This window comes from Cricetulus griseus, chromosome 2, assembly GCF_003668045.3.
Source record: "Cricetulus griseus strain 17A/GY chromosome 2, alternate assembly CriGri-PICRH-1.0, whole genome shotgun sequence".
In the NCBI taxonomy this organism is placed as follows: Eukaryota; Metazoa; Chordata; class Mammalia; order Rodentia; family Cricetidae; genus Cricetulus; species Cricetulus griseus.
Genome location: NC_048595.1, coordinates 358824501 through 358835820, shown reverse-complemented (window position 1 = coordinate 358835820; position 11320 = coordinate 358824501). Strand labels below are relative to the sequence as shown.

Here is an 11320-nt window from a genome sequence, read left to right as displayed (position 1 = left end):
CTCCACACATGCACCCCCGGGGTGAGCACACAAACATACACAGACACACACACACACACACACACACACACACACACACACACACACAGGCACACCTCTCTTTCATTGTTACTAAAACAGGTTAAGAGTACTTATCTCATAAGACAGTTGTAAAGGACATCATCTCTATTGTCTGGGTTGTAGGTTTGAAATATTTCCCAGTGAAAGGTTGAGGCAGGGAAGACACATCCAAAGCTACTGTCCCTGAATTAAACAATTATGTCTTAAATAGCTGCCACACCAAGCCCTGGGGATTGCACAGCAAACAGAGTAAACAGAAAACAACACGTGAATCATAAAGTAGATATTTAACTTTGCCTGGAAGTAGATGTTATAAAAAAAAAAAGAGGGGGCATTTAACAAATGGGACCTAAGAGTGGGGACACTTCCCTGGAAAAGTGGCAGGCAGAGGTTACAATATCAGGGGAGTGGTGAGTCATTAGCCTTCAGAGGAAGTGAGTCAAGATTCATACATCTGGAATGCACAAAGCAAGGGGAAATCAGCAGGGACTGGTCATCCGGAAGCTGTGATGGAGAGAATCCATGGTCCCATGGATTCAGCGGGAGGCAGTTACAGTCACTCACAGCAGAGTCTGGGGAAACGGAAAGGATGTAGAAGCCAAGAGCATCGCTTTGGACAGGAGAGACAAGGTAAGAAGCAAACGTATAGGTCATGGCTCCACTTCATCCTATGGAATAGAGATAACAACAAGTTTCTGGAACAGCCAGGGGCCCAGGCCCAGGGCTCCACCAGGGAGGAAAAAAGCAGGAAAAAAGCTCTTCTGTTTAAGTGACAGTAAAGCATCATGGGATGTCTAGGCCTTTTACCCCACAGCCTCTCCCACATCCATGTCTCCTTCAAAACGCATGCGCATCTAGTGAGTAACCCATGCCACCCGCCCATTGAATGTGTGATCTCTCTTTCATTTCTTTCAGTGTTGTCTCTAACTTCCTATCCATCATTTCATCCTCATCCAGTCTGACTCTGACCCTTCTTATTTATTTATTTATTTATTTATTTATTTATTTACTTACTTACTTACTTACTTACTTATTTTTCCCTGTGCTGCCCAGGGCAGTCTCAAACTCCTGAGCTCCGGTGACTGTCTCACTTTAACCTCCCAGGTACCTGGAATCATAGACGCACACCACCATCTCCACCTCTCTGGAAAGACTCAACCTACAGCCTTCTGCAGCTGATTCCTTTCAGCCTTTTTCCTACTCAGCCTCTCTTAGAAAGTTTCATCAACTCCATACACCAGATTTCCCTGTTTCCCTCACCTTCCCTTTCCCCAGTCCTGGTATGGGTTTCTCTTCCAGTGCCCATTCCTGGTATTCCTACAACCCTCTAGGCCAGTGGTTCTCAACCTGTGGGTTTGGGGGTGGGATGGTTCTTTCACTGAGACTGCACATCAAAAATCCTACATAGCAGATGCTACAATTCGTAACAGTAGCAAAATGACAGTTATCATAGCAACAAAATAATTTTATGGTCGGGGTCACTGAAGCATGAGCAACTAACTGTATTAAAGGGTCAGAGCATTAGGAAGGTTGAGAAACACTGCTCTAGGTCCTTCTTTGTCTCCCCATGACTGCTTTGAAGAAGTTTCATCCTTTCCTATGCCTTCTGCTTCCCAGACTCTACACCAGTGTATTCCATACAATTTCACGGTTATTAGAAACTAAATTGTGTTCCCCAAAAGACTTGGGGGAGTCATTACCTCCCACACCTGTTAGTGGGATCTTATTTGGAAACAGGATCATTACGGATATGATCAGTTTGTCATTCTGAATTAGAGAAGGCCTATAAGTCCAGGGCCTGCTCTACTTTTAAGAACAGACATATCTGGCAACATGTGACCCACTCCAGTAATAACAGCAGAGATTAGGCCAATATACAATGTATACAGCTAAGAAATTTCAAAGACTGCTGGCAACCTCACAAGCTAGGAGGAAGTCATGGAACAGATAGTGTGCAAGCACCTCCAGAGGGAACACAGCCCCTCCGACGCAATGGCACCAGACTTCTAGGTACCCAAACACTGAGGAAATAAATTTCTACTGTTCTGAGAAACTCAAGTTCAGCATCATTTATTTCAGAGGCTCTAAAGACAATGTTTTATGTCTGCACTATCCAGCCTGACAGCCTCTGGGCACAGGTGACTACTGAGTGGAACTAGTGTGAAAAGGAATTGCATTTCAGGTTTTATAGCCTTTTGATTAACTGAAGCTTACATAGCAACCTGAGACTGGTGGCCTGCCCTACTGGACAGCCCGAAAGTGCCTGTAGGGAGATCTTATTCACAGCTTCAAGGTGGACATTCCCACTGGATGTCCTCCCTCAAAGCTTCCCCTCACGTCTCAAGAGAGATGTCTATTCTATAAATGTTGCAGCTCAAAATTATAGGCATCTCCTTCACCCCCACCTTCAGCACATTGCCAGGACCCCTTCATAAGTGTGTCTACCATGTCCTGTGCCATAAAGCTCTCCCTGAACTGGCCTTAGTTCCTTCCTCCTGACCCCCAAACATACCCCACTTGCTCTCTACACCCATTCTTGTCACTATTTGCTGTTCTGCTCCTGTTCAACACCTCATCCTTAGCCAAACTCTAGTCACCCCTCAGTATTCACAAGGGGTGAATTTTAGGAGCCCATGAAGGTACCAAGACCCTTATGTAAAACCATGCACCATTTGTAGATATCCTAGACACATCCTTCTGTGGACTTTGAATTCTCTCTAGATTACTCATAGTACCTGATTAAAACTCAATACTATATAAGTAGTCCTGTGATGCTGTATTTCTTAGCAAGTGATAAGGAGTTACAAATAGGTCTGGGCTCTATGCAGGCATGACTTTTTCTAATGTTTTTATCTGTTGTCAGTAGACTGAAGATACAGATAGAACACAGAACTCACAGAGGCAAGCAGTCAGCTGCATTTACCTTTCCCCTAGTTGAAACATTAAAATACTATAACCTCCTTTGTATACGCTTATGCTGCCTGAAGTGTCCTCCTGCTGGGACCTGAAGTGGAAATAAAGCCTTCTGTCTTCTCTGTCTCACCATGACCTTTTGAATCAACAGTCCACAGCTTCTGTTTTGTATAGTCACTACCCAGTAATCATCTCATGAATAAATAAGGAAATGAAAGAATGAGTGAATGAATGAATGAATGAATGATCAGAACAAAAGCAGTATCCATTGCTAACAATGGTAACCCACACTGTTGGTTATGGTAATTGTTAACATTGTTGCTAATTATGGAAACTAGAAAAGACAACAAAAATATAATAAATTAAAATTTTGCTGGGGTAAAACCCAAGTGCTACTAATTACAGTTATTTATGTTATTTATCTTACTTTAATGCCTAATTACCACACAGTGCAAGTAAGGATTGTATATATCATTAAATGTGGTGGATCCACTCAGTTGAGTTTTATTTCATCATAATAATGAATTACACATATATGCTCAAACTATGTAAATTATGGTTGATGTCTGCTGTTTGTTCCCAACCTTGAAAAAGCTTGGACTCCTAAATTTGCCTTCTTTCACATCCTAGTAATTTTGATTTTCTTGTCCTCCTTTGTAGCCTAGGTGACTGGAAAGGAGTGGTCAGAAAGGTTAAGTTAGTTTGGTCAAGGTCTCAATGGCAGTAAAGGATGACTTTTGAATATGCTTCTCCCTAGACTTGGTTTATTCATATGCATGTTCATCGGGAAAGCACATATAGAGGCCTCTGGCAGTTCAGAGGTACAAGGCTAGACAGTATGGGACAAGAAAGGGGGTAGTGACAAACAATGCTGTAGAGTTCCTTCCAAAAGCAGATTACCCACTATAGCCTGGTGCCTTAACCCCTCTCCTCTCCTCTCCTCTCCTCTCCTCTCCTCTCCTCTCCTCTCCTCTCTCTCTCTCCTCTCCTCTCTCTCTTCTCTCTCCTCTCCTCTGCTCTCTTCCCACCTCCCATGCTAATGAGCCCAGTATTGGCACTAAGTCAACTCCCAGCTGAGCCCAGCCTTTGCTCCATCCCCACTGAGGTGCTAGACTTTTGAGTGAATCTGTCTCTGACCCTTCAGACCAAATGAGCCCATCTGGCAACCAAATGCCACAAGTGAGCTCAGTCAACACCACATGGCACAGAACTGAACAGCTGAACCTGACCTGAATTCCTCACCCACAAAATCATGAGGCATAAAAATGGCTGCCATTGTAAGCTTGGAATTTGAGAGATAGATAGCCAGAGATAGAACCACATGACACAAGTTCATTTTATAGAGTCTCTCGCTTAGTAGCACCAAACAAATAGCCAAGGGCCAAGCTAATAAACTATAGTAATTAACAAAACAAGCTCCCTTTTCTTTCATATGGCAATCCCCACACAGAGACAATGACAACAATTTTGAATTTCAAGCAAATAGCCTATCTGTGGACTTATCTGAAATGTCAGCCATAAAATAATTTTCCCTTTGCAATTTATAAGCCCTGACAGAAAGGAGCTGTCTGTGAGAACCCAGCCAGAAAACCCTTGGACAGACATTCTGTTGATAATTTTCCCATTTCCATTTTTAACACACAGAGCCTTTCACTATTCAAGTCAACTTTGAAAGGAAACAAGATAACATCCGTTTCCACTGCTGTCCTTCCATGCATTTAATAGCACCCGATATGCAGGTCCCTTTCCCTGGAGTTTCGTGTCATTCAAGCCCACCTTCTGGTGATCCTAAAACACGATGTCATTTTCTGCAGCTCCATCTAGTAGTGCAGGCCAGGAATGCAAAGTAGCTAAGGAGGGATGGAGAAGAGATTCCTGTAAGTAACCTCGGTGAACCAGTTACCAAATGCTGCAGCTGTCTGCCACAGTATTTCTGACAGGACAAATCATGCTGATGATGTAAGAGCCTTTTCTTAAACAGTGAAATGAGAGAAGGTGAAAACGCAGCGCTGTTGGAAAACGCTTTTCCTTGTTTGGGGAACCATATTCACAAATGATTAGGTTAGCCACAGTTCTGGGTTCCCTCAGCTCTTTGAAAATCCACATTCCTGTAGAGTTCTTCATGAAACCCGTCAGTTGGCTCCCTGGGCTCTTGGTTAGCTCACCAGTTTGCCATGCGAGTCACTGAACAGGGAAAATTACTCAGGGCTCTAAAGAAAATCTAATTCATTGAACTAAACCTTGGAAAAGAACCTAAATGAGTCATTGTATCCTTCCTCCTGCCTCTGGGCAGCACCACACCTTAGATCATTTGAGCCAAAGGAAAGGTAATCACATTTTTTAATAAAGCAGTCATAGAGGAATCACAAACAGCATTACTAAATCCCACTTCTATATATAACTATGTCCAAAAGAACCAACAAACACATTACAGAGTTGGCCCCATCACACTAAGGACAGAGCCAAGAGCCAGGCTTTTGTGAAGTTTTTTAAAGGTGGTCCTTGGAAGCCAAAGAGCTAGGGGAAGCCATTCCCTGGGGGAAGTAGCTGTCCAAAGCCAGTGTATGGCTTATGAAATAGCAGATGGGTTGGTCAATCCAGTCATTCTGCCTTCCACACCTCACCCTTTGTGCAGAGGACAAAATGCAGGACCACATGCAGAGACTTGGGACGAGGGTGATAAAATCACACATGAAACTTCCCCCTCATTTTGTTTTGTTTTTGTTCTTTTGGGGGGAGGAGGGTTCCCTAGACCTGAAGTCTTTTTAAATTTTTTTTTCTTGTTTTACATGTCAGTCCCAGTTCCCTCTCCCTCCCCTCCTTGCCTGCTCTCCCCTTGTTTTGCCTTTTAATCTATCTTTTTCCCTTTCTTTTTCCCTATTGTTTGTTATGCCCAAACTAGGTAACAATGGTTTTTTTTAAATTCAATCTGCCACCCTTTACTAATAAACCTACAGCTGACAGGCAATGTATATTTACCCTTCCAGATACCTGGCAGGTGCTCAGTAGCCATTCCCTGGCAGACAGATCTGGAGAGAATGCACACAGCCCTAACCCACCAATACCTAATGTTTCCCTCCCTTTAAAATGAAGACTGTGACCTCACATCCCCTGAGGAAGAACAATGGACCAGTTGACTCGTTGATCTTTACAGCAGAATCCTAGGTTGATAAAAAGAAATTCTGAAAGCATGGGGCTCCTGGCTGTGGGATCAGAGTCCCAGGCTGGGCCCATGGCTTGCCCTTGCCTCCTGTTGGAGCACCATCTCTAACTAAAGAGCATGAGAGATTGACCATTGAGAAAAGAAGAATTCACACTCTTACCCTCAGCAAAGAGGCTGCTACTCCTTCTTCTTAGGGAGAAAATTGGATCCCGAGTCATTTATCCAGGACACAACTTCCCAGCCTGTACCCTACCGGTACCTTCAGCAATCTGATAGGTCAGTTCAGTCAGTAGAGCATGAGACTCTTAATATCAGGGATGTGGGTTCAAGCCCCATGATGGGCACCAATATGTAGCATGAATAATAAAAACCCAGCGACAGATATTGGGGTTCAAGTTGAAGATTGGAAAAGCACAGCAGCCAAAACACCAGAGCTCTTATCTCTATTAAGACTGGGTAATCCCGCCTTCAATGTGACTGGAGACTAATTGCATAAGACTGACTGTCAGCTCTGAGACCTTGCTCATGTCTTATTTACTTCTCTAGTGCTGGCATTAAAGGTATACTCCATCACTGCCCAGCTTCTATTACTAACCAGTATGACTGCTGAGATTAAAGGTGTGTACCACCACTATCTGGTCTCTATGGCTGTGGCTAGTTCTACATTCTGATCTCCAGGCAAGCTGTATTAAATCATAAACAATATATCACCGCAGCTATTCTTACCATGACCAAGGTCAGAAAGTTGCAAACCCAAAGTTGAGTTTATTTGCTCTGCATTTATTGTCATTAACATTTGAAAGTTGTCAGAATGAAGATGGATCACATATGAGAAGTTCCAACAATATTAATAGAACTGGGAGGCTAAGAAGGAGGGTATTATACATGTTTGCCTGACAACTAGCAAGAAGTATCACACAGAGCTGGGGTGTGGCCAAAAGTCGGAGTGCTTCCCTTGAACTCAGGAGGCTCTGAATTCAATTCCCAGAACTGTTGCTGGCATTTTTCTTGTCCTACCAGGTCCCACTACTTCAGCCCCAAATGAACACACAGATGGTATATTAATTATAAAACTGTTGGCAAATGGCTAGGGCTTCTTATTGGGTACTTCTGTCTTAATTATTAACCCATTTCTATAAATCTATGTATTTCCACATGGTCTTGGCTTACCAGAGAATGCCTGGACCTGCTACTTCTTTGGTGGCTGCATGGCATCCCTAAGTGGTGCCTCTCTGTCTACCTTTCCCAGAATTCTCCTCATCTCCTAGTCCCGCCTATCTTCCTACTTCTATTGGCCAAACAGTGTTTTATTCATCAACCAATAAGAGAAACATATATACAGAAGGACATCCCCCATCACAGAACCATGAAGAAGGGGAAGCCAGAAGGAAAGGCTACCAGAACCACAACCTTGCACCACAACCTCACATAGAAAATGTTTTTGCAATGACATCTGCCGGACTGCCTATTCCACCTTGAACAGCTGCTGCCCTTGCAATTGATTTAAGGGTCAAGGGTTACCATTTCAAAACATGTAGTCCTTGTCATCTTACCCATAAATAATCCACCTTGTTCTTAACCTCTTTGAATAGGAGTAAGGTTCACTATGGAACCTACATTGCCACTGTAATGTCCATTCCTGAAAAAAAATTAAACCTATTACTTTTGTTTACCTTTTTTTTTTCTTTTTTTTTTTTTTAACAGGGTTTCTCTGTAGCTTTGGAGCCTGTCCTGGAACTCATATTCATGTAGACCAGGCTGGCCTTGAACTCACAGAGATTCACCTGCCTCTGCCTCCGGAGTGCTGGAATTAAAGGTGTGCATCACTACCACCTGGAAAAAATCTATTATTTTGAGAGATCATTTTCCATTTAGTGTTTAGACTGATATACTTAATGGCATACATTTTTTAATATGAAATATCTAGCAGTCATTCAAAGAAAGGTTTGTAGCTACTGGATCTGGGAATAAGAAGGAATGGGGAGACTTCCTAATAAGAATGAGTGCTTTCCTGGACAATGAAAAATGTTACTGAACTGTGTAACAGATAAAGCCATACAACACTGTGACTATACTACATTCATAGAAATTCCACCAATGAGTGGCTCACTTCAAAAGCTTTTAATATTATATAACTTCACCTTCATTATTTCTTAAACAATGCTTGCTATATAGCCTAGGCTACCCTTGAACTCTTGCTCCTCCTACCTTAGCCACCACCCCCATTAAGTTTTTTGTAAGAAAAACAACTTTTTTTTTCAACTGAAGGTTTCAACTACTATATTTCTGGTTTCTCTTGAGAAACTGGAAGACCTTCGGAGCTAACCTCATCCCTCTGTGTGCTAACCTTCAGCAGCTCTTGAGCAACAGCCATCTGCTGAGGAAAGGGCATTTGCTGGTCCTGTTGCCTTTCACCTTTGGAGTTCCTGACTCCTGCTCCACCCACCAGGAAGCCACTATTTACCCCAGAGAATAAGCAAAGTACCCACAGAGCTGCTGTAAGGCAAGATCTCACCTCAAGACTTCAGATTATCCGGGCATGCCTTTAATCCCAGCTCTCAGGAGTCAGAGGTAGGTGGATCTCTGTGAGTTTGAGGCCAGCCTGGTCTCCAGAGTGAGTGCTAGGATAGGCTCCAAAGCTACACAGAGAAACCCTGTCTTGAAAAACAAAACAAAACAAAACAAAAAACAAAAAAAAAGACTTCAGATTAGCCAATGCCACATGAAGCAAAAAGGCCAGGAGGCCCCAAGACTGGGATCAGAGAGTCACAGACACAGTGTGAGACCAGTGTGCTCCTATCTAGATGACTGGAGCAGCACCCTTCTCACCTTCCAGCCCACTCCATCCTCTATCTACCTTTGTTTTCCTTTCCAGTTCTTCCTACATCCTGACTTACTGTGTGTGTGTGTGTGTGTGTGTGTGTGTGTGTGTTTTCCCCTTAGGGCATTCTTACCGAATCATCTCAAGATGGCCTAAACAACAGAAACCTATTGGTGGAGGCTGGAAGTCTAAGATGAAGGTACCTTCAGGGCTGTGTGCCCTCTAAAGATTTTCAGAGAGCAGGCTTCCTAGATCCTTCAGCTGTGGTTCATCCAGGTAGTTGTGCCTTGACCTGTGACATGGACTCTCCCATCTCTGCCTCCATCTTCCTGTGGCTTCCTTCTGTATCTGTCTGTCCCTGTATCTCAAATCTCTCTCTCCTGTTTCTCCTAAGGACACAAATCACTGGGTTTTAGAGCTACCTTAACCCCAGGATGATCTTGTGTATAGATCTTTAATTAAATCTGTAGAAGTTGTTTTCAAATAAAATCGCATTCACAGGCAGATGTCAGGACACAGACATACTTTGTGGAGACATATTTCAATGCTTTCTACTATGATAATTATTTGCTGTTCATATTGATGTTAACCTGTGGCATGTTAAGCAGGTCATTTGATTCCCCGTAAACAAGGCCTGGCACACAGGTGCTCAATAAATACTCCCAAATGGAGAATGAGACTGTGTACTTAGAAGCATGTTTGGCTCATGTCACTCAACAACCGATTCCATGAGCAGGCGCAATGATAGCAATCCAGTACTAATAAGGCAAGGATGGGTATCAGCTGTACCCCAGAATGAAATTGCTGTGTATTTATTGTCTTCAAACTGAAGCATTCCCTCTTGGAAGGAGGAGGGAAGCTCATAAGAAATCGGGAAACTAACAAAACTTACAAGTCTCACTAAAGAGACAAGAATCGCAAGTCCCATCCCCAAGATTTTACATATGTTGGGACAATTGTTGAGAGAGGGGAAAAATCTTCAGTGAGCACCTGTAGGTTGGACAGGGAACCCCAAAATCACTCATGCCAAAGTGGGCTTCCTGGTGCTGCCCATGCTCCTGTATGTGACTGTGATAAACTCCTTGTGGTCTCTGACTGGTTCTGAGTTAATTGCATTGTATCTTTGCTGTTAGTGTTCAGACAACTATACTGGCCTGCCCTTGGGGGTCTGACAAGATACTCCCTCAGCTGCATCCACTAGAGGCAACACTTGAACACATTCACTATGTTCCCTTTAAAAGAGCCCTCTCTTTCTCTTTCTCTCTCTCTCTCTCTCTCTCTCTCTCTCTCTCTCTCTCTCCTCTCTCTCCCTCTCTCCTCTCTCTCTCTCCCTCTCCCTCTCCTCTCTCTCTCTCCCTCTCTCTCCTCTCTCTCTCTCCCTCTCTCTTCTCTCTCTCTCTCTCTCTCTCTCTCTCCCTCTCTCTCTCTCCTTCTCCCCCTCCCTCTCCCTCTCCCCCCTCTCCCCTCCCTCTTTCTCTCCCGCTCCCTCTCCCTCTCTGCCTCTCACTCTCACTCTCACTCTCCCTCCTCCCTCTCCTTCTCTGCCTCTCTGCCTGTCTCTTTGTCACACCCCACATCTCTCTTTCCACTCCTGCTGCTTCTATCCCCAGAGGCCAGTCTGCCCCCTCCCCCTCCTTTTCACATTCCCTTTCCCCTAATTAAAAACACAAAAACACGGAAAAATGCATGGACCCCAGGAATGGGAAGGGGCAGGAACTCCTGAGCTAATTGGGAGCATGAGGGTAGGGGAGAGGGTAGGGGAGAGGGAGCTGCCATTATGAGAGGAGGAAAAGAGGAGAGGAGGAAATGGAGGAGCAGAAATATTGAGTTGGGGGAAGAATAGGGGAGAGCAGGATGAGAGATACCATATTAGAGGGAGCCATTCATTATAGGTCTGAGGAGAGATCTGGCACTAAGGCAATTTCCAGAGACCTACAAGGATGACACAAACTGACAATCTAGGCAATGGTGGAGAGGATAACCTAAATGCCCTTCCCCTATAATGAGACTGATGACTACTTTTTATGCCATCCTAGAGCCCTCATCCAGTGGCTGATGGAAGCAGAGGCAGACACCCACAGATATACACTGAACTGAACTCTGGAACTTAGTTGCAGAGAGGGAGGAATGAAGATCAAAGGGGTCGGTACCAGGCTGGTGAAACCCACAGAAACAGCTGGCCTGAACAAGGGGGAGCACATGGACCCCAGACTGCTGTCTGGGAGGCCAGTGCAGGACTGATCCAGACCCCTGAACATAGATGTCAATCAGGAGGCCTCTGCACTCTAGGGGGCCCCTGGTAGTGGATTAGTATTTTTCCCTGGTGTAAGAAGGGACTTTGAGAGCCCATCCCACTTGAAGGA

At 44.1% G+C, this 11320-nt stretch overlaps 1 long non-coding RNA gene across 3 annotated transcripts; it reads left to right on the top strand.

Moving 5' to 3' along the window:
* The first annotated feature begins 499 nt into the window (after nt 1-499).
* LOC103163904 lies at nt 500-11055 on the top strand. 3 transcript variants are annotated; one of them, XR_004768586.1, is made up of 4 exons: nt 500-690; nt 8490-8707; nt 9080-9236; nt 10994-11053. It is a non-coding gene; the product is annotated as an uncharacterized LOC103163904 (long non-coding RNA). The 3 variants fall into 3 exon arrangements; XR_003482126.2 differs by lacking the exon at nt 8490-8707 and having other exon boundaries at nt 510-690; XR_003482127.2 differs by lacking the exon at nt 8490-8707 and having other exon boundaries at nt 511-690; nt 9080-9233; nt 10994-11055.
* The last annotated feature ends 265 nt before the right edge of the window (nt 11056-11320 follow it).